General features: G+C 48.6%; 2 non-coding genes across 2 annotated transcripts; one reads left to right on the top strand and one right to left on the bottom strand.

Annotated features, from left to right (window-relative positions):
* The first annotated feature begins 17,877 nt into the window (after nucleotides 1–17,877).
* On the top strand, nucleotides 17,878–17,950 carry TRNAV-CAC (transfer RNA valine (anticodon CAC)). Its single transcript has one exon. It is a non-coding gene; the product is annotated as a tRNA-Val (tRNA).
* Nucleotides 17,951–18,123: 173 nt separating this feature from the next.
* Nucleotides 18,124–18,195, bottom strand: TRNAG-UCC (transfer RNA glycine (anticodon UCC)). The gene has a single exon. It is a non-coding gene; the product is annotated as a tRNA-Gly (tRNA).
* Nucleotides 18,196–18,468: the final 273 nt, after the last annotated feature.

Raw genomic sequence — 18,468 nt, 5'->3', positions numbered from 1 at the left:
AGCGTGTCTGCTGCCAGACAGGGGTCTTATTCATTAAGGTAATGGTCTCATATGCATTTGGGTCTGTTATCAGCAACACTCTGAAGGGAAACAGGCTACTTAAACCTATTATATCACTTCTTTATTCACCCTATGCTGCCATTTACTCCTACATGACACTGGGCTCTAATAGCCCCAGTTCTGAGAAACCCTTTGCATTAGCCACAAGCAGCTCAGTAATTCACTGTTTTTATTCTTGGGAACATAGACGCCGACTGCACAAAAGCTCAGACACCGAGCGCTCGGCCGAAAAAGAAACGCTTTCCTGTGCCAGCATCCCTGGTGCAACCCTCTCCCGTCCCCATGCCCTGCACCCCGCTCCGCACACGACACCCTCTGCTGGAGGGCGCTGAGACAGAATGAAAGGCATTTGGGGCGAGTTAGAAGAGCAAGAGGGAGACAGACGGACACACTGCCAATTACTGAGATTCTGGTCATGCTTAGGACCCAGGGCCATGGCCCAGGGCCCCCACAGTGCTAGGCCCTGTACAAACACAGAACAAATAGAAGGCACATTTCCTGGCTCACTGGAAGCAGCTAGGGCAGATGTATTGGAGACCTGGGGGTTAGAATAGGTCCCATCAAAAGAGGAACAAACCTATCCTGGCCATGCTAAGGCCCTGCCATGGGGAAGATCAGGTGGATGGATTCCCTGTTGGTACTGGCAGAGCACTACTAAGGAGAGGTTTACAAGTTCAATGGGTGGAGAGCAGTGTGTTGCCAGGGTTTCCCTGAGAAATTCTACTGGAGCTGCACTTTGAAGGAAGAGAGGAGCCCAGGCCATCTGCAGTCTGCCGGGGTGGCAGCTCCTGAGAAGGGGGGTATGTTGCTTGGCACAAAAGTTGCCAGCCCCCTGAGTGTGTGTGTGTGTCCCCCAGAAGCTTCAGGCCTTGCTCTCCCCCAGTCTGAGAAAGGTCACATACCTCACACCCTTGAGGTTGCTGCTTTTCTGCTTCCCAAGCCAGAGAGGAGACCCTGCTGGTTGCAAAGACAGTCCTCCTAAGTCCTGCTCTGCTCTGGGCTTCACAGTTGTAAACCAGGAGCCAATCGGCCAGATCATCAGCTGGTATAAATCAACCTAGCTCGACTCTGAGTCAATGGACCTATGTGGATTTACACCTGCTGAGGATCTGGCCTGGTAGAGTGACTCCAGTGAAACCTAGATTAGGCACTGGCCATGGCTGTTTGATGCAAGCCCTTGGCTGGCCACACTTTAATCCCAAGGCACAAATTGTCCCAGGTGGAGCCCTCCCCTCCCCCTTCCTCCCTTATGCTCCTACTCTGGGGGTTGCAAGCACTTGATCAGGCAGAGAATTGAATGTTTAGATGATGGCAGAATTAATTCCAGGCAGGTACAATGAGACCTTCCTTGAGAGCCCTTGAAGGAAATGAAAGGCCCCTCATCCCAGCACCGAGCGGCAAATCCGTACACGCTGCCACTTCTTTTCAAACACACGCATCTGCTTCATGAAAGACAAGGACTCCGCTGAGAGCCCTGCCTCCCTCGTCTGTCATTCTCCTGCCTGGGCCGTGCCAAGTCGGCACGATGCTGCCATTCTCCTGGCTCTTTGGTCTCTGTGTCCCCAGCCTGCCTCCCCGGCTCAGGGAGGTGGCAGGCTCTGATGAGCGGTGTGTGTGCCGGCTGTGGTCTGTGCTGATATTTCCAATTCCAGCAAACGAGGCTTTCTGGTCACCCTAGGGGGCTGGGCTCCTGCGAGGAAACCCGCCTGAATTCTGCTGCTTGCCTGCAGCAAATAGCCTTCCTGGAAAAGAACAGGAGGAACGTTATGCCCATCTCCTCCAAAAAGGCACCAGCTCGAGATGAGCAGCAGCATGGTCTAGCAAGGGAGGGCACTAGCCTGGCCATTAGGAGAGCTGAGGGCTAGTCTTGACTCTGCCACTGATGTGCTGTATGGCCTTGAGCCTGTCACTTACCCTCTTGCCCTTTGCCCTTATCTGTTTGGATTAGGAGCTGTTTCAGACAATGATGCCTCTGACCATGCCTCTGTGCAGTGCCTAGTACAATGGAGCTTGGTTAGGACCTCTAGTTACTACTGTAATGCATGTGATAATAAGGAGATGTGGCTAAGCCAGGACCCCAGATCTGGTCCTCCTCAAACTTTGGGATGGTTCCTCTCCAGATCTGTATACTGGGTTAATGGCTCCCACGTCTCAAGGCTCAGAGACATGCAGCAAAGCTGGGCCTGACCTCCATGATGTCACCGATCCTCTTCTACAATATCAAATGCTGTCGTGGAATCCCCCATCCCTAAAGAGCAGCCAGGTTTCAGGACAACCTAGGGGGATCATATTTCCCAAAGGGGAAAGGGGACATCACGTGGGGCCAGCCCAAGCCCCCTGCCTGCCTCCTGCGTGGGGCTGGCCCGAGCCACTCACCGCTCACCCTGCCTGCCCCACGTGCAAGGCTGGGGTCACCGCTTGCCCTGCCTGCCCCCCGCACGAGGTGTTGCTGCTCGCTCGAGCCCTGCCTCCCCCCTGCATGGGGCTGGCATCACAGCTCGGCCCCCCTGCACTTCCCTCCGCACCACTCCCCACTTTTTTGACAAAAGCGGGCACGGGTCCCATTTGCTCTTGCCCACTGATTGTCAGCATGCCCACTTTTGCTAAAAAAGTCAGGACAGGGCTTAAACAAAAGGCCAAAACAGGACGGGGGGGGGGTCCCCCTAGGCTCTACATACTGCAGTTGCGGCGAACCCCTTCCACTCAATGCACTTTACTCACGTTCGTTCATTAGGCGCCACACGACCATTGGGCTGCAGGTCAATATCACGATCCCTTCTTCGGGAGACATGGAGAGGGCAAAGGGACCGGACTGTGGTCCCACAGCAGGCCGGCTGCAGAACGCGGGAGTCATTGTAACACTCAGCAACCCTGCCTCTGGGGCCTTTGTGCTAACCGCTAATACTCCCTCTGCTAGCCCTGCCACTGAGCATTATCACCAGCATCTAAACTCCAGCTGTCTTTTCCCCTTCCTGTCCTCTTAATGGACAGCTGTGTAGCGATAACAACCCGCTGCAGGTGTTTGCCGGGGGGCCTGGAGTGTTTTGTTACCACCTGTGCCTATCTCCCAGCCAAGGCAATCCCCTTCCCTGCTGGAAAGGAGGGCAGAGGCGCTGATAGACAGGAGGGGAAGCTGGGTCCAGGATCCTTCCAGGATTAACCCCAAGAGACTTCCATTTCTGTCTCTGTGAGCAAATTCTCCCTCCCCTTTCCACCAGGCTCCTGGCTGGTGCATCTGGCTAGCAAGCAAATACACCATCAAATACCTGCCTGCCAGATGTGCACAGCTGTACGCGTGCCACGAGCGAGCCATCTGTGGCCTATCCAGCGGTGCGAGCCGGTTGCGTTATCTGGGGTGGCATAAAGAGAACGTCTACGCGTGTGTTAAAGGAGGGAAGCGGGGCTCAGGAGACATGCAACCGAATTCTCTGCAGCAGGGTTAGAGCTTGATGCAAAGAGGATGAGGTGATGGGAGGCCACAGAGGTGCCTTAGTCAGACGGACCCGTTTATCTCCGAGCGGGAAATTGCATCTCTGCTTTTAAAAGAAAAGATGCAACGGGGTAAAAAAAAAAAAAATCCACGCTGATGAGGTTAAAAGCTCTGGAGAGCAGAGCCGGGCAGACGTACAGCACAAGCTGCCCAGGGAGACCAGGGCTGATAAAGAACCTGCTGCGGACAGGAAATGCGATTACTGGCCTGATCCTGCTTCCAGCCTGTTCTTTTGTGTCTAAACAAAGCAGGTCATGGCGGGTGCACGGCCGAAGGCTTGGATTTAACTCCAACCGCGGGTACGTTCTCACCTGGGACCTGCAGCCAGCTCCTTTGCCAGCGTGACGCCAATGACATCAACAGATTATTACTATCGGAGGGAATTTGGCCCTTGCTGTTTCACCCCGGCGCACTGTCATGTTCTCGCTCTGGAACACATCATGCAGTGTGTGTGTGGGAGCGACATAAAGGTTTCGATCAGCGCTCCCCTGGGACAGGCTGTAGGATTCCCTCGTGGCTGTGTCCACTTCAAGCCTTGAGGCCAGTCAAGCCATCCTGCCCCGTCCCAGAATCTTGTGTTTTCTTCCCCCTCATGCGAGCTCAAGCTTACCCAGAGACCTGTATGGAAGGCAGTGGTGTCAGGGATGCCCCCCAGAGCGTCTACTTTCACTGCCCCACCTGAGGCTTGTTTTCTCTCTCGATGCCTCTAATGAAGCTAAGTGGCTGCCACTTGAAAGTTTCCGCTTCCTGCCTCAGGGCTGATTACTGCTGAACTGGTAACGACAGCATCCCAAGGCCTAGCCTCAGCGGATGGCAACCCCCAGGGAAGGGGAAAAGGTAGTGATCCGTGCCCTCTGCTTACCGAGGGCCATTAGAGCACTGCCTGCCTGACCTAGGGGCCTAGGAGAAAGGGGGCTCGGAGGCCCGGCGTCTGGGACCAGGGCATATAGGAAACATGCACTAATGCACGAATGCATGATCTCCTTTGACACCCTGCACGGCTCATCTGCTGCGCGTTGATGTTACAGGCTGGGACAAAGAATAAGCAGGGCGGCTTTACTGGCCGAGGAACAGCAGCAATTCTCCACCGGCGCTTGGCAGAGGGGAGACTGGTTTCTCTGCTGTTTGTGTGTACGTGTAGCTCAGCGGAGAGACGCTGGATGTGGTTCTCTGTTTATCCAGTGAACTGGTGCAGAAGAGGCAGCTGCAGGGTAAGAGCTCCCCACTTCCCTCCACACACACGCCACCCACCCGCCCTGCTAACATGCAACTTGGCCTGGAAGGACCCACTGCTAAGGGTAAGAGAAGAGTGAATGCAGTGAGAAGGGAAAGAGCAACCTGATGCCAGGAATATAATACATTCAACTAGTCGTAACACCTAGACCATCGTGGGGGCGCTTTTCAAACAGCCCCTTCCCGAGGTAGGTCACTGTCAGTGCAATCAGCAAGTGACAGAGCCAGGAGAGGAACCCAGGAGTCCTGGCTCTGAGTGCCCGGCTGTCACCATAAGACAGCCCTGCCTCTCGATTCTCTTTAGACCCAACTCGACTCTCCTTAAGCTGGCGAGGTTGAGGGGGGGATGCACTGGAGCTCTCTGCTTAATTAGTAGCAATAGCTGAAGCACTTGAGAGACAAAGGCTCATCTCTGTCTGCCCCACTTTCACCAGCACTTGGGAGCCAGGGGTAGGGAGCAAGCCACTTGGAAGCCAGAAAGCGCCCTGGATTCTGTCACCATGGCTGCACAAACACAGCTTCCGTTATCTACAGAGAGGAACAAAACCCTCCTCCCGCCCCCTTCCTGTCTCAGCTGCAGCTGATAAAAGAAGGAAAAATAAACTAAAACATCAGGAAACAAACAGGCAGGGAATAAATCAGCCTCCTTCAACACATGAAGGGGCCTTGGAACCGCTGGGCTTGCTTGATGCAGGGACTTATATTTCAATCCAGCCTTGCCAGCCACTGGAGTTTCAACAGTTTGCAGCCAGGCCCCCCAAAATCATGAGGGTTTTAAAAAAAATAATACATATACGGGATCCCTTTTATTTGACTTCTGGTTTTGGAACCATTAGGGTTTGCATTTGTCTCCACAACCCCAAGGAACAGAAATGAGATTTTGGTGTATTCACATGACACCAGGGCTTTAAGAAAAGCGTCAAATATTGCACGGCTTGTGATAAACCCCTGAAAACTGGCAACACTGTGATCGCCACAGGTTCATAGAATTGAGGCCAGAAAGGACCATTAGGATAATCTAATCACACAAGCCAGAAAGTTGCATCCAGTGACTCATGCATCAAGTTTAACTTCTGGTTGAACTCCAGCATGGCTTTTAGAAAGTCGCCCAGTCTCAGGTTAAAGGATTCAAGTGACGCAGGAGCCACCAAATCCCAACGTAAATTGTTCCAATGGCTAATTGGAAGAATTAAGTAGGGGAAGCAAAAGTGGATGGGAACCTGGGAGGCAGTGACCATGAGATGGTCGAGTTCAGGATCCTGACACAAGGAAGAAAGGAAAGCAGCAGAATACGGACCCTGGACTTCAGAAAAGCAGACTTTGACTCCCTCAGGGAACTGATGGAATCCTTATTGAGGTTACAGGGACAAACCATCCCGATGTGTAGAAAGAATAGTAAATATGGCAGGCGACCAGCTTGGCTTCACAGTGAAATCCTTGCTGATCTTAAATACAAAAAAGAAGCTTACAAGAAGTGGAAGATTGGACAAATGACCAGGGATGAGTATAAAAATATTGCTCGGGCATGCAGGAGTGAAATCAGGAAGGCCAAATCACACCTGGAGTTGCAGCTAGCAAGAGATGTTAAGAGTAACAAGAAGGGTTTCTTCAGGTATGTTAGCAACAAGAAGAAAGTCAAGGAAAGTGTGGGCCCCTTACTGAATGAGGGAGGCAACCTAGTGACAGAGGATTTGGAAAAAGCTAATGTACTCAATGCTTTTTTTGCCTCTGTCTTCACGAACAAGGTCAGCTCCCAGACTACTGCACTGGGCAGCATAGCATGGGGAGGAGATGGCCAGCCCTCTGTGGAGAAAGAAGTGGTTCAGGACTATTTAGAAAAGCTGGACGTGCACAAGTCCATGGGGCCGGATGCATTGCATCCGAGAGTGCTAAAGGAGTTGGCGGATGTGATTGCAGAGCCATTGGCCATTGTCTTTGAAAACTCCTGGCGATCGGGGGAAGTCCCGGACGACTGGAAAAAGGCTAATGTAGTGCCCATCTTTAAAAAAGGGAAGAAGGAGGATCCTGGGAACTACAGGCCGGTCAGCCTCACCTCAGTCCCTGGAAAAATCATGGAGCAGGTCCTCAAGGAATCAATTCTAAAGCACTTACATGAGAGGAAAGTGATCAGGAACAGTCAGCATGGATTCACCAAGGGCAAGTCATGCCTGACTAATCTAATTGCCTTCTATGACAAGATAACTGGTTCTGTGGATGAAGGGAAAGCAGTGGACGTGTTGTTCCTTGACTTTAGCAAAGCCTTTGACACTGTCTCCCACAGTATTCTTGCCAGAAAGTTAAAGAAGTATGGGCTGGATGAATGGACTATAAGGAGGATAGAAAGCTGGCTAGATTGTTGGGCTCAACGGGTAGTGATCAATGGCTCCATGTCTAGTTGGCAACCGGTATCAAGTGGAGTGCCCCAAGGGTCAGTCCTGGGGCCGGTTTTGTTCAATATCTTCATCAATGATCTGGAGGATGGTGTGGATTGACCCTCAGCAAGTTTGCAGATGACACTAAACTGGGAGGAGAGGTAGATACGCTGGAGGGTAGGGATAGGATACAGAGGGACCTAGACAAATTGGAGGATTGGGCCAAAAGAAATCTGATGAGGTTCAACAAGGACAAGTGCAGAGTCCTGCACTTAGGACGGAAGAATCCCATGCACCGCTACAGACGAGGGACCGAATGGCTCGGCAGCAGTTCTGCAGAAAAGGACCTAGGGGTTACAGTGGACGAGAAGCTGGATATGAGTCAAGTGTGTGCCCTTGTAGCCAAGAAGGCCAATGGCATTTTGGGCTGTATAAGTAGGGGCATTGCCAGCAGATCGAAGGACGTGATCGTTCCCCTCTATTCGACACTGGTGAGGCCTCATCTGGAGTACTGTGTCCAGTTTTGGGCCCCACACTACAAGAAGGATGTGGAAAAATTGGAAAGAGCCCAGCAGAGGGCAACAAAAATGATTAGGAGACTGGAACACATGAGTTATGAGGAGAGGCTGAGGGAACTGGGGATGTTTAGTCTACGGAAGAGAAGAATGAGGGGGGATTTGACAGCTGCTTTCAACTACCTGAAAGGGAGTTCCAAAGGGGATGGATCTAGACTGTTCTCAGTGGTAGCAGATGACAGAGCAAGGAGTAATGGTCTCAAGTTGCAGTGGGGGAGGTTTAGGTTGGATATGAGGAAAAACCTTTTCACTAGGCGGGTGGTGAAACACTGGAATGTGTTGCCTAGGGAGGAGGTGGAATCTCCTTCCTTAGATGTTTTTAAGGTCAGGCTTGACAAAGTCCTGGCTGGGATGATTTAGTTGGGGATCGGTCCTGCTTTGAGCAGGGGGTTGGACTAGATGACCTCCTGAGGTCCCTTCCAACCCTGATATTCTATGATTCTATGATTCTAATTATCCTTGTATGGCCTGGCTCCACAAAGGTATTTAGACTCCTAACTTCCATTGCCTGGCTTCAGCTTCTAACCATGGGAACGTTGCGTGTACGTGAAAGGCTTTGTCTGTGTTAAATGTCTGGATCTGTTTTTTCTTTGGTGGGAAGTGCCCTGCCTCTGCACACACATTTCCGCTAGTTAATGTTTCTTTGGTCCTCTAGCAATGCAACTTCGCCTCCGTTGTTCTAATCTGGGGCAGGAGAGACGTCACTGGGAGATTTATTAAGAGAGGCCTCACAGGAGTGAGCCCTTGCTCTTAAAACTCCCCGCGAGTAGCAGACTCACCTACATGAACTTGTTTAGTTTGCAGATTTCAGATCGTAACAACAACTCACCAGGCCAGGCAGCCTTCAAAGATCAGGTTCTTGTAAATATCTCTGGCTGCCCTGATCATCGCCACAGGAACGGCCCTGTTCTCTGCTGCCAGATAAACAGTCACAAATGTAAATAACCCCTGTTGTAATAATACTAATTATTTGATAGCCTGGTCCGGGGCTGGAACCAAATTTCCAAGGCCCAAGAGCTGGACCCATGAGGCTATTTTCACTAGGTCTCTGACTCTCTCCAAGGTCCATCCATCAGCCCAGAGCTAAGAACAAGACTTCATAGAACCTCAAACATACGACACGGGAATAGATTTATTAGGTCACCCTAAATGGAAAGGAGTGATATCCAAGGGGTTAATTCTGGGGACTGTAAACCAAGCTGGGTTCTAAACCCAGCTTTGCCACTGACTTGCTGTGCGATCTTGTGCAGTGTCTCAGTACTTCCATCGCCTCTGCGGTACAATGGGGATAACAGGCCGGTGCTTCACAGCGGGGTTGTGAGGTGCAAGGAACGAAAGAAAGCTGGCTGGACAATTGGAGATCTTCAGATGGGGTGGAATCCATCCCCATGCAGAGGGACCAGAACAAGATCCATGCACCCGTAAACTCTGTGGCCCAGATTCTCAAAGGTGTTTAGGAGCCTAACTCCCACTGATTTCCTAACTGCTTCTGAGGATCAGCCTACTTGATGCACGGGAGAATTTGTTCTGCAAAGGAGTGAATTTCTCCCCGCTCTCCCCATCACCTACCGGTCAAGGCTGCAGAGTGTGTTGCCATCTCTATTGATTCAGTAGTCCCTGGCTAAGCCTGGGAAGCAGTGGGGTTGGCTTATCTAGGAGCAGGGTGTATTTTTGACCAGCCTGTTTTGTGCAGTCCATTCAGCCCCTTTTCTTCTTGTTAGAATAATTTTTATTGCAATATGTCCCCCTCTGCACCCGCCCCCTGTGCCACTTGCCTGGTCGGTCTTCTTTCCTTTGTCTGCCCCCTCCCTGGTCGTGTGACTGCTATGGTACAACCCCTGCAACTCAAAAGCCAGCCTGACCTAATTTGAATCAGTGCTATTGAATCCTTTCTTGTTTTATCTCCCGGCACAAGGGATGTGCTCCCAGTTCTATGGGTGGCCCAAATGAATGGCTAATTGGAGGTATTGTGAAGGCAGCTTTGTCTTTCAGCCCTGGTTGTCAACTTCCCTGCTTGATGGGGCTCTGAGCTCCCCTGAATGTCTCTCCATTCTTATGTAACAAATCATGCCAACTGTTGGGGCGGGGGGGGAGGGTTGGGCAGACGACTTTGGAGTCTATATGGTTTGTCACCTAAACAAAGCAGAGCATGACACCACTCATTACACCAGTGAAAAAGCCAGTTTAGAAGGGGGTAATTCAGCCAGTGCAGTGACTGGAGCAATACACAGGGTCATTTACCCCTCACATCTAAGTTAGCCCCTGCATGCTCTTTTACTGTTGTTTATACAACATTGAGAGGCTTGCAATTTAAACAGACAAAAGGCAGGAGGGGATACCACCTGCCCTTGGTCTCACAGCAGAATGGGAATAGATTCTAGGTGTCCTGATTGCGAGGCCAATGGCCTACCCACTGGGCAGCACCACCCCTCTCTGTTTTACTCTTTCTCATTGGGCCCATCTAGATTATGAAATTGATCAGATTTAAGCCTGTTTATTGAATGTGGCTAGAGTGACTGCAATGGGGTGTTGGTCCTTGTGGTCCCTTCGTGCCTCTCTGGGATTTTTTTGGGGCCTGCTTCTGCTCCTACGACTGCTGCAGGGATTGGATCCACTTGTGCCCTGCCGTCGCCTGGGCTGTGCTGTCTGTGTGAGGCGCAGCACAGACTCTGCCCTGTCCTGTCTCCAAAGAGTTCACTTATTCTTGGAGTTAAATAGGTCTTCGCGGTGTGGTTTGAAACCATCTGGTCTTGTCCAGACTGATATTCTCCCACCAGCTCTGCTGGTGCATGCAAAGGTGGGAACACTCCTCTGGCCTCTGTTTCTTTCACCATCGGGTCAGCTAGATGGGCTACACTGTTGCTTTCACGGCTGTTAGCCCCACAGGGGCTATGCTGGCAGTGGTGGAATGCTGGGAGACATTAACAAAAATGTGAATGCAGACACGGTCCCACAGCTTCAGTGTGGCTACGGAACATAATTTAAGATCCAGACCCTACCACAATCTGAAAGCATGTTTACAATATTGCCAACCCCCAGACTCATGAGCCAGGTCCTCAAAACATCACGAGATTGGCTTAAAAATCACGAGATTTTAAAATAAATAAATAAATGGGGTTCTTTTGATTTGCCTTCTGGAATCTGAGCCTTTGGGATGCATTTGCATCACATTTGCAAGCTTTTCTCTGCAGCCACCAGGGCGAGAAGCTTACTTTGTTTAAAACATGGAAGCCAAGATCCTTATGTAACCTCATGACTGCAAGAGCTGGGGCTTTCAGAAAAACTCCAAATATTGTGAGACTCACCATGAAATCATGAGATGATTTGCAGATGATACAAAACTACTCAAGACAGTTAAGTCCAAAGCAGACTGCGAAGAGCTACAAAGGGATCTCACACAACTGGGTGACTGGGCAACAAAATGGCAGATGAAATTCAGTGTTGATAAATGCAACGTAATGCGCATTGGAAAACATCATCCCAGCTGTACATATAAAATGATGGGGTCTAAATTAACTGTTACTACTCAAGAGAGAGATCTTGGAGTCATTGTGGGTAGTTCTCTGAAAACATCCACTCAATGTGCAGCGGCAGTCAAAAAAGCAAACCGAACATTGGGAATCATTAAGAAAGGGAGAGATAATAAGACAGAAAATATCATATTGCCTCTATATAAATCCATAGTATGCCCACATCTTCAATATTGCGTGCAGCTGTGGTCGCCCCATCTTAAAAAAGGTATATTGGAATTGGAAAAGGTTCAGAAAAGGGCAACAAAAATGATTAGGGGTATGGAACGGTTTCTGTATGAGGAGAGATTAATAAGACTGGGACTTTTCAGCTTGGAAAAGAGATGACTAAGGAGGGACATGATGGAGGTCTATAAAATCATGACTGGTGTGGAGAAAGTAAATAAGGAAGTGTTATTTCCTGCTTCTCATAACACAAGAACTAGGGGTCACCAAATGAAATTAATAGGCAGCAGGTTTAAAACAAACAAAAGGAAGTATTTCTTCACACAACGCAGTCAACCTGTGGAACTCCTTGCCAGAGGATGTTGTGAAGGCCAAGACTGTAACAGGGTTCAAAAAAGAACCAGATAAATTCATGGAGGATAGGTCCATCATTGGCTATTAGTCAGGGTGGGCAGGGATGGTGTCCCTCGCCTCTGTTTGCCAGAAGCTGGGAATGGGCGAGAGGGGATGGATTGCTTGATGATTCCCTGTTCTGTTCATTCCCTCTGGGGCATCTGGCATTGTCTGCTGTCGGAAGACAGGATACTGGGCTAGATGGACCTTTGGTTTGACCCAGTATGGCCATTCTTATGTTCATATGAGAGTTGGTAATACTGTGTTTGTCACTGGCTCAGGGATCAAACTAGGTGATTGAACTCCCAGACAAGGTCATATTTATTGATAGGTCCTTAGTGAATGGAGCCTTCTTCAGAAAAAGATATTCAGGACAATGTTCGGGAAGGCAGCCCTAATGGTGGCAAAAGGCTTTGGTTTATTCTGTCCCTTCATTGGCAGACCTAGTTATTCGGCCTCAGATCCAGCCAGGAGCATAAGTAAGTTTAAACCCATGATTTAGCCCCACTGAAGCCTACAGTAAAGTCAAAGGGACTGCTCATGCGTTTAGAGTCACTTGTGTTCAAGTGCTTTCCTGGATCAGGGCCAAGGACTGATGTAACTGTGTATGGAACCCAGATACCATGGTGCCAGGTGAGGCAGAAAAGCCTAGATCGAGAGAGAGATTCATTCAGTTCACATGTGAGTCTCTCTGATGAGTCACTCTCCAGCATACGGTTTTCTTTTCTAAAATTGCACTGGCAGTGAATTTCTACAGGCATTGAAACATGTCCTTGAGGAGCATAAAGCCATAGACACGGCCTCAGCTCCAATCTCACCAAGACCTATCCAAATAGATGTCCCTGGAGCCGGGTTCGCGTTGACATACACTGGCAGGTGTTCAAACAGCCTCCTTCATCTCGTGGCTGTTCCCCAGCAAGAGCTGCACTCACTTACAGAGACACAGGCACAAACATTCCAATCTTACAGGAAGAGCTGGCTTCCTCCTCTTGCCTACCGGAACAGTGTCCACATATGGACTTTGTGTGTATGTCCCGATTGGAGAAGAGGTGGTTAGAGGAGATCAGTGCTGGGGTATGTTGCATGCACAATATTGTGCAAGCTCTGATTTCCAACAGGAGGGATTTTTCTTGTGATGAATGGCAGTTTCTTTTTGCTCTTCATCAGGACTTATAGCCCAGTAGGGATCAAAGTGGTGCAAGGAAGCACAGCTCTTACTGACATTGATGGGGTTGCATCTACTTATACCCAGCACTGAGCCTGGTCCTTAGAGCTATCCGTACCTTTTGGTGCAGAGGACAGATTGGGCTGGCTTACAGCAGTTCAATGAGCGACTACTTTTCCTGGGATGGGGCTTCCACTTGTGCTCCAGAATCCAAGCTTCAATTTATTAAAATAATAATAATAATCATCATGATGATAATTAACTCGTCAACCCTTATGGTAGCAAAGAAAAACTTCAAACTGTAAACTGATGCAGTGACATCTGCCTGAGTCTGTCAGCTGCCTGAAACAAGATCTCTGAAACAGGTGCGAACTATCCCTACTGTTTGCAATGAGGTATTAACACTGAAGTCTAATGTCAGCATTAACTAGTTCACTGCTGACCAAAGCATGTAAGAAAGGTGAGGGATGACCGTGTTATGGAGAGCTGAATGGCCTCAAGTTGAGTGGGCAGAGTTGGGCTATGGGTGGGGCGTGGTCTGTGGGCGGGTCGTGGGCTGTGGGCGGAGCTTGGGAGAACATCTCCACTCATGTTCGTTCCACTCTCAGTATTGCCAAGCCCTTTCAACATTGGTCCATGGTTAAAAATCCTGAGTCAGCCCCTCCCCCCCAAAAGCACGAGATTGGCTTGAGAATAAATCATGAGGTTAAAAAACTAAAAGAGCATAAAAGTTTGGGGTCTTTTAATTTCTCTTCAGATTTCTGAGCCTTTAGTTTAGACAAGGGTCGTGTTTTCATGGTTAAGTGGCTCGCACACTGGACTGGGATGCAGGAAATGTGGGTGCTTTTCTTGGCTCTACCACTGGCCTATGGGGTGACCTTGGACAATTCACTTCCCCTCTCTGCCTCAGTTTCCCCATCTCTAAAATGTGGATAATGATGCTGACGTCCTTTGTACAACGCTTTGAGCTCTGCTGATGAAAGTCGCTATAGAAGGGCAATCTGGTGTTATTATTATTCATGCTTCTCTTTGCAGCCATGAGGGCTAGGAACATAATTTTGTTTAAAAAAATATATGGAAGCTGAGTGTCTCATATAGTTGTATGATTCCAGCAACTGGGGCTTTAATAGAAACACCAATTATCATGAAACCCGGTAGAGCTGGCAACATTGCATGGTGAGCCCTGGTTGTGGAAATAACCTGTTGGGTGACCTTGGGCACCTCTCTGAGTCTCAGTTTTCCCATCTGTAAAATGGGGTTAGTGGCGCTGACCTCCTAAATAAAGGATCCTTTGAGATCGATTGAAAAAGAGTTAGGGGTTATTATTATATTGTGCCCAGTCCTGCTCAGGGTTACCCTGGTAGTGCTGCGTGGTGGTCACGGAGAGCAATATTTGGCCCACGGTGTACTGGAGCAGCTCTGCTTGCAGGCAGGGCTTCTGCCCAAGAGTGTGGAGCAGGCAAGGGAGTTGGCCCAGGCCGGAGTGGGCTGCTCGAGCCCTCTGAATCTCAGTCAGGGCTCTGGCGCCTCCCTGCTGGCTGGCTCCATGCCTCTGACATCACCCCGCAGAGCTGTTGCCCAACAGCGCTCCCTCAGGACACCAGCAGAACTGCACCCAGCTTTGATGCGGCTGCAACGGAGGCTGATTTACTCCCCACACGGAGTTCCCTTCTCTTCCCCCTTCTCCAGCAGCAGGTCCCTCACTCCTTCAACCCACCCCCAGAACTCCTCCAAGCTCCCTCCACATCTGTAGGATCTCGCATTACTGCCTTCCCTACAGGCCCCTCCCAGAGTCTTGCTCAGAAGGCCAAGGACAGACCTCTTGTTGCTACTGTCAGTTGCTCGGAACTCTCTTTCCTGAGCTGTGGGATCCCTGCTCTGCAAGGAGGGGAAGGAAGGCCTGTCCTGTATTCCTACTGTTCTGCCGACACCTGGTGGCAGCTGCATCCACACTAGCAGCAGCTTGGAGGCGGGTGGGTTGCTCAGGGATAGCACACATGAGCCATACAGAATGCAAATCAATCCAAGGAAAATGCAAAGCTGAGACTCCCTGCCAGGCTGTCAGACAAATGAATCAAGCTGCTGGAATAACATGAGGTTGTGAATGTACCAGCTCGGGCTAGTCACTTCTTCCGTGGATGCCCTCTACTCTGCGTGGGTTGGAATGGCTCAGGGGGCTGCTTACAGGCCTGAAGGCGAGGGACTGGGGCTGGTAGTGGAATGGAGGATATGAATGGAAGATGCCTACTCTGGCCCAATTTACGAAGTGGCCCCTTATCCTAACTTTTAGAGGAGTCCAGCAAGATGCAGCGCCCAGTTGCTTCCTTGTGGGTTCTCAGCAGTTGTGAAAATCGGGGGTCTCAGGCCGGACACCACAAATATGGAAGCACACAAAATTGTTGGCCTCTGTCATTCTGAGCTGGGCTTGTCACAAAGGGCCATGAAGGAGATACGCGGCCCTTGGTCTGTGCATGGATCTGCAGATTACACGCATTTTAACCCTCTGCAATTGAGGGGTACTGGGTGTTGAAACCCCCTGTGTAGATATACGATATGCCAATACCACGGGATGGATCCCGCAAGACAGCAAACACCCTCATTTCCCATTGATGTCAACAGGAGCAGAGTCAACTCTTCACAGGATCACGCACATATTGCTCTTTGTAGTTATTACTAACAATATATTATACTACTCATTAATTACAATGGCCCATATTCAGCCAAAGACTTGACCATGTGCTTAACTTTAAGCACGTGATGTGTTGCCAACCATCATGATTTCATAGTATTTGGTGGTGCTTATTTTTAAACCCTCAGCTCCTGAAATCAACATGAGGCTCTCAGTTTTCATTTAAAAAATGTAAGTTTCTAGCTCTTCTGGTTGCAAAGAAAACCTGGAAATGTGAAGCAAGTGCACCCATAATGTTCTGAAATCAGAAGACAAATAAAAAAACCCAAAATTTCTATTTTTTTTAATCTCATGATTTTGGGGGCCTACCTCATAATTTTTTAGTGCTTGGGGTTGGCAAACAAGTGACAGATGTCAGTCACGTGGGTTAATGCATGACTGGAAGGCCGCCTTGGGCCCAGATCCTCAAAGGCTCATAACTGCCATTGAACACGATAAAAGCACCCGTGGAATAGAACAGTATAAACAAGAACCCATGCTTCAATTCATCTCTAGGCCCTGATTCTGCAAAACAATTATGTCTGGCCATAGCTTGATTGATTGATTTAGGTTATTCACACTCCTGAAGTTAAAACACAAACATTAGTGTTTGCTCCAATATGCGTTATGCACACGCTTAAGTACTTTGCAACATTGGTTCCAATAATACTTAGCATTTAGACTGCACTTTATAATATGTTCAAAGTGCTTTACCTACGCTGACTTACAACCAACTAATAGTGTCGCTTAGTTGTTATTAATAATCAACATTTATTTTAATAATCAGTAATGAATTAATAGTACTTAACTTTTAGGATCCCTGCGAGTTCATTGCAGGGCTGAGGTGTTGTATTGCTGTTTGTATCTCCAAAGTGATTTATGAATTTTTGCTTACTCTATTCACAGATTCGCAGTATTTATAATTTATATTATTAATAATCCAAATATTTTAGAATCAGTCACAAATCTATTATTTTTAGCGTTGATATCACACCCTAGTTTTTCAGCTTGTTTTGTGAACGTTAACTACATTATTATTATGTGTTGTTAATTAATAATAAAACCACCCCGTAATTAATAAATTAAGAATAATTAGGGCTTACATTGCACTTTATATTGCTAAATTACAGGTTTCAGAGTAGCAGCCCTGTTAGTCTGTATCTGCAAAAAGAACAGGAGGACTTGTGGCACCTTAGAGACTAACAAATTTATTAGAGCATGAGCTTTCGTGGGCTACAGCCCACATTATCGGATGCATAGAATGGAATATATAGTAAGAAGAAATGTATATACATATAGAGAACATGAAAAAGTGGAGTGAGAGGCTAATTAATTAAGATGAGCTATACTCTGTCCACATATATATTCAAGTGACACCATCATAGGACCTAATCACATTAGCCACGCCATCAGGGGCTCGTTCACCTGTACTTCTACCAATGTGATATCTGCCATCCTGTGCCAGCAATGCCCCTCTGCCATGTACATTGGCCAAACCGGACAGTCTCTACCCAAAAGAATAAAGGGACACAAATCCGACATCAGGAATCATAACATTCAAAAACCGGTAGGAGAGCACTTCAACCTCTCTGGCCACTCGGTAACAGACTTAAAGGTGGCAATTTTGCAACAGAAAAGCTTCAAAAACAGACTCCAGCGAGAAACTGCTGAGCTTGAGTTCATATGCAAACTAGACACCATTAAACTGGGTTTGACTAGAGGCTGGGAGTGGCTGGGTCATGCCACATATTGACTGTATTTCCCCATGTTAAGGAGCCTCACACCTTCTTGTCAAGTGTCTAAATGGGCCATCTTGATGATCACTACAGAGGTTTTTCTCTCCTGCTGATAATAGCTCATCTTAACTAATTAACTTCTTACTCCACTTTGTCATGTGCTCTATATGTATATGTATATGTATATGTATGTCTTCTTACTGTTTGTGCCATTCTATGCATCCAACCAAGTGGGCTGTGGCCCAGGAAAGCTGATGCGCTAATAAATGTGTTAGTCTCTAAAGGTGCAGCAAGTCCTCCTGCTCTTTTCACATTGCTAAAGTGCTCCTTGCCTTCTTCTTCTGTGTTTGCCCTGAGTGTGACTGCAAAGTAAAGATCAAATAACCTCTGGCGTCTAACATTAATTAATTACTCAGTCTTTTCAGCAGCAGCCCAGAACACACAGATTGTTAAGAGATATCAGGACTTATGACAGAGCTTTTCTCCGCCGGTTTCCGTAGTGTAGCGGTTATCACGTTCGCCTCACACGCGAAAGGTCCCCGGTTCGATCCCGGGCGGGAACATAGTATACACTTTTTAAATCTATTTCCTCAGTTTCATGCTCATTGAACATCAAGGTTTATGAACCAAGAAAAAATATTAGACTAAAGGTTGATCATTATTTACCACGAAGCAATTAACGACTAGTGTTTAAATTTAATTTTTGAACGAATTAAGAAAAGGTAAACGATAAAGCTGCGTTGGCCGGGAATCGAACCCGGGTCAACTGCTTGGAAGGCAGCTATGCTAACCACTATACCACCAACGCGCTTCTGACAAAGCTTCTTCCAGAGCCCTACAGGAGAACAGCACAACTCTGGGACTGTACCACTCGGCATGTCTTAGAAGGGGATAATGCTACGAAAGACTAAACCAACGCCAGTGTGGGAAAGAGGGAGGGCTGGGCAAGAGAGGGCCCAGGCTCCAGGAGGGGGACAGAAGCTTCTTTCTCTGTGTGCCCTCCTCCCATTAGGTTTAGTTCCCTCCCTGGACCGTCAAATTCCCGGTTGAATGGTTCCATCCCCCTCCTGGAACGTTGGCT

This window comes from Lepidochelys kempii, chromosome 25 (genome assembly GCF_965140285.1).
Source record: "Lepidochelys kempii isolate rLepKem1 chromosome 25, rLepKem1.hap1, whole genome shotgun sequence".
Lineage (NCBI taxonomy): Eukaryota > Metazoa > Chordata > Testudines > Cheloniidae > Lepidochelys > Lepidochelys kempii.
This window is presented reverse-complemented; position numbering and strand designations above follow the sequence as displayed.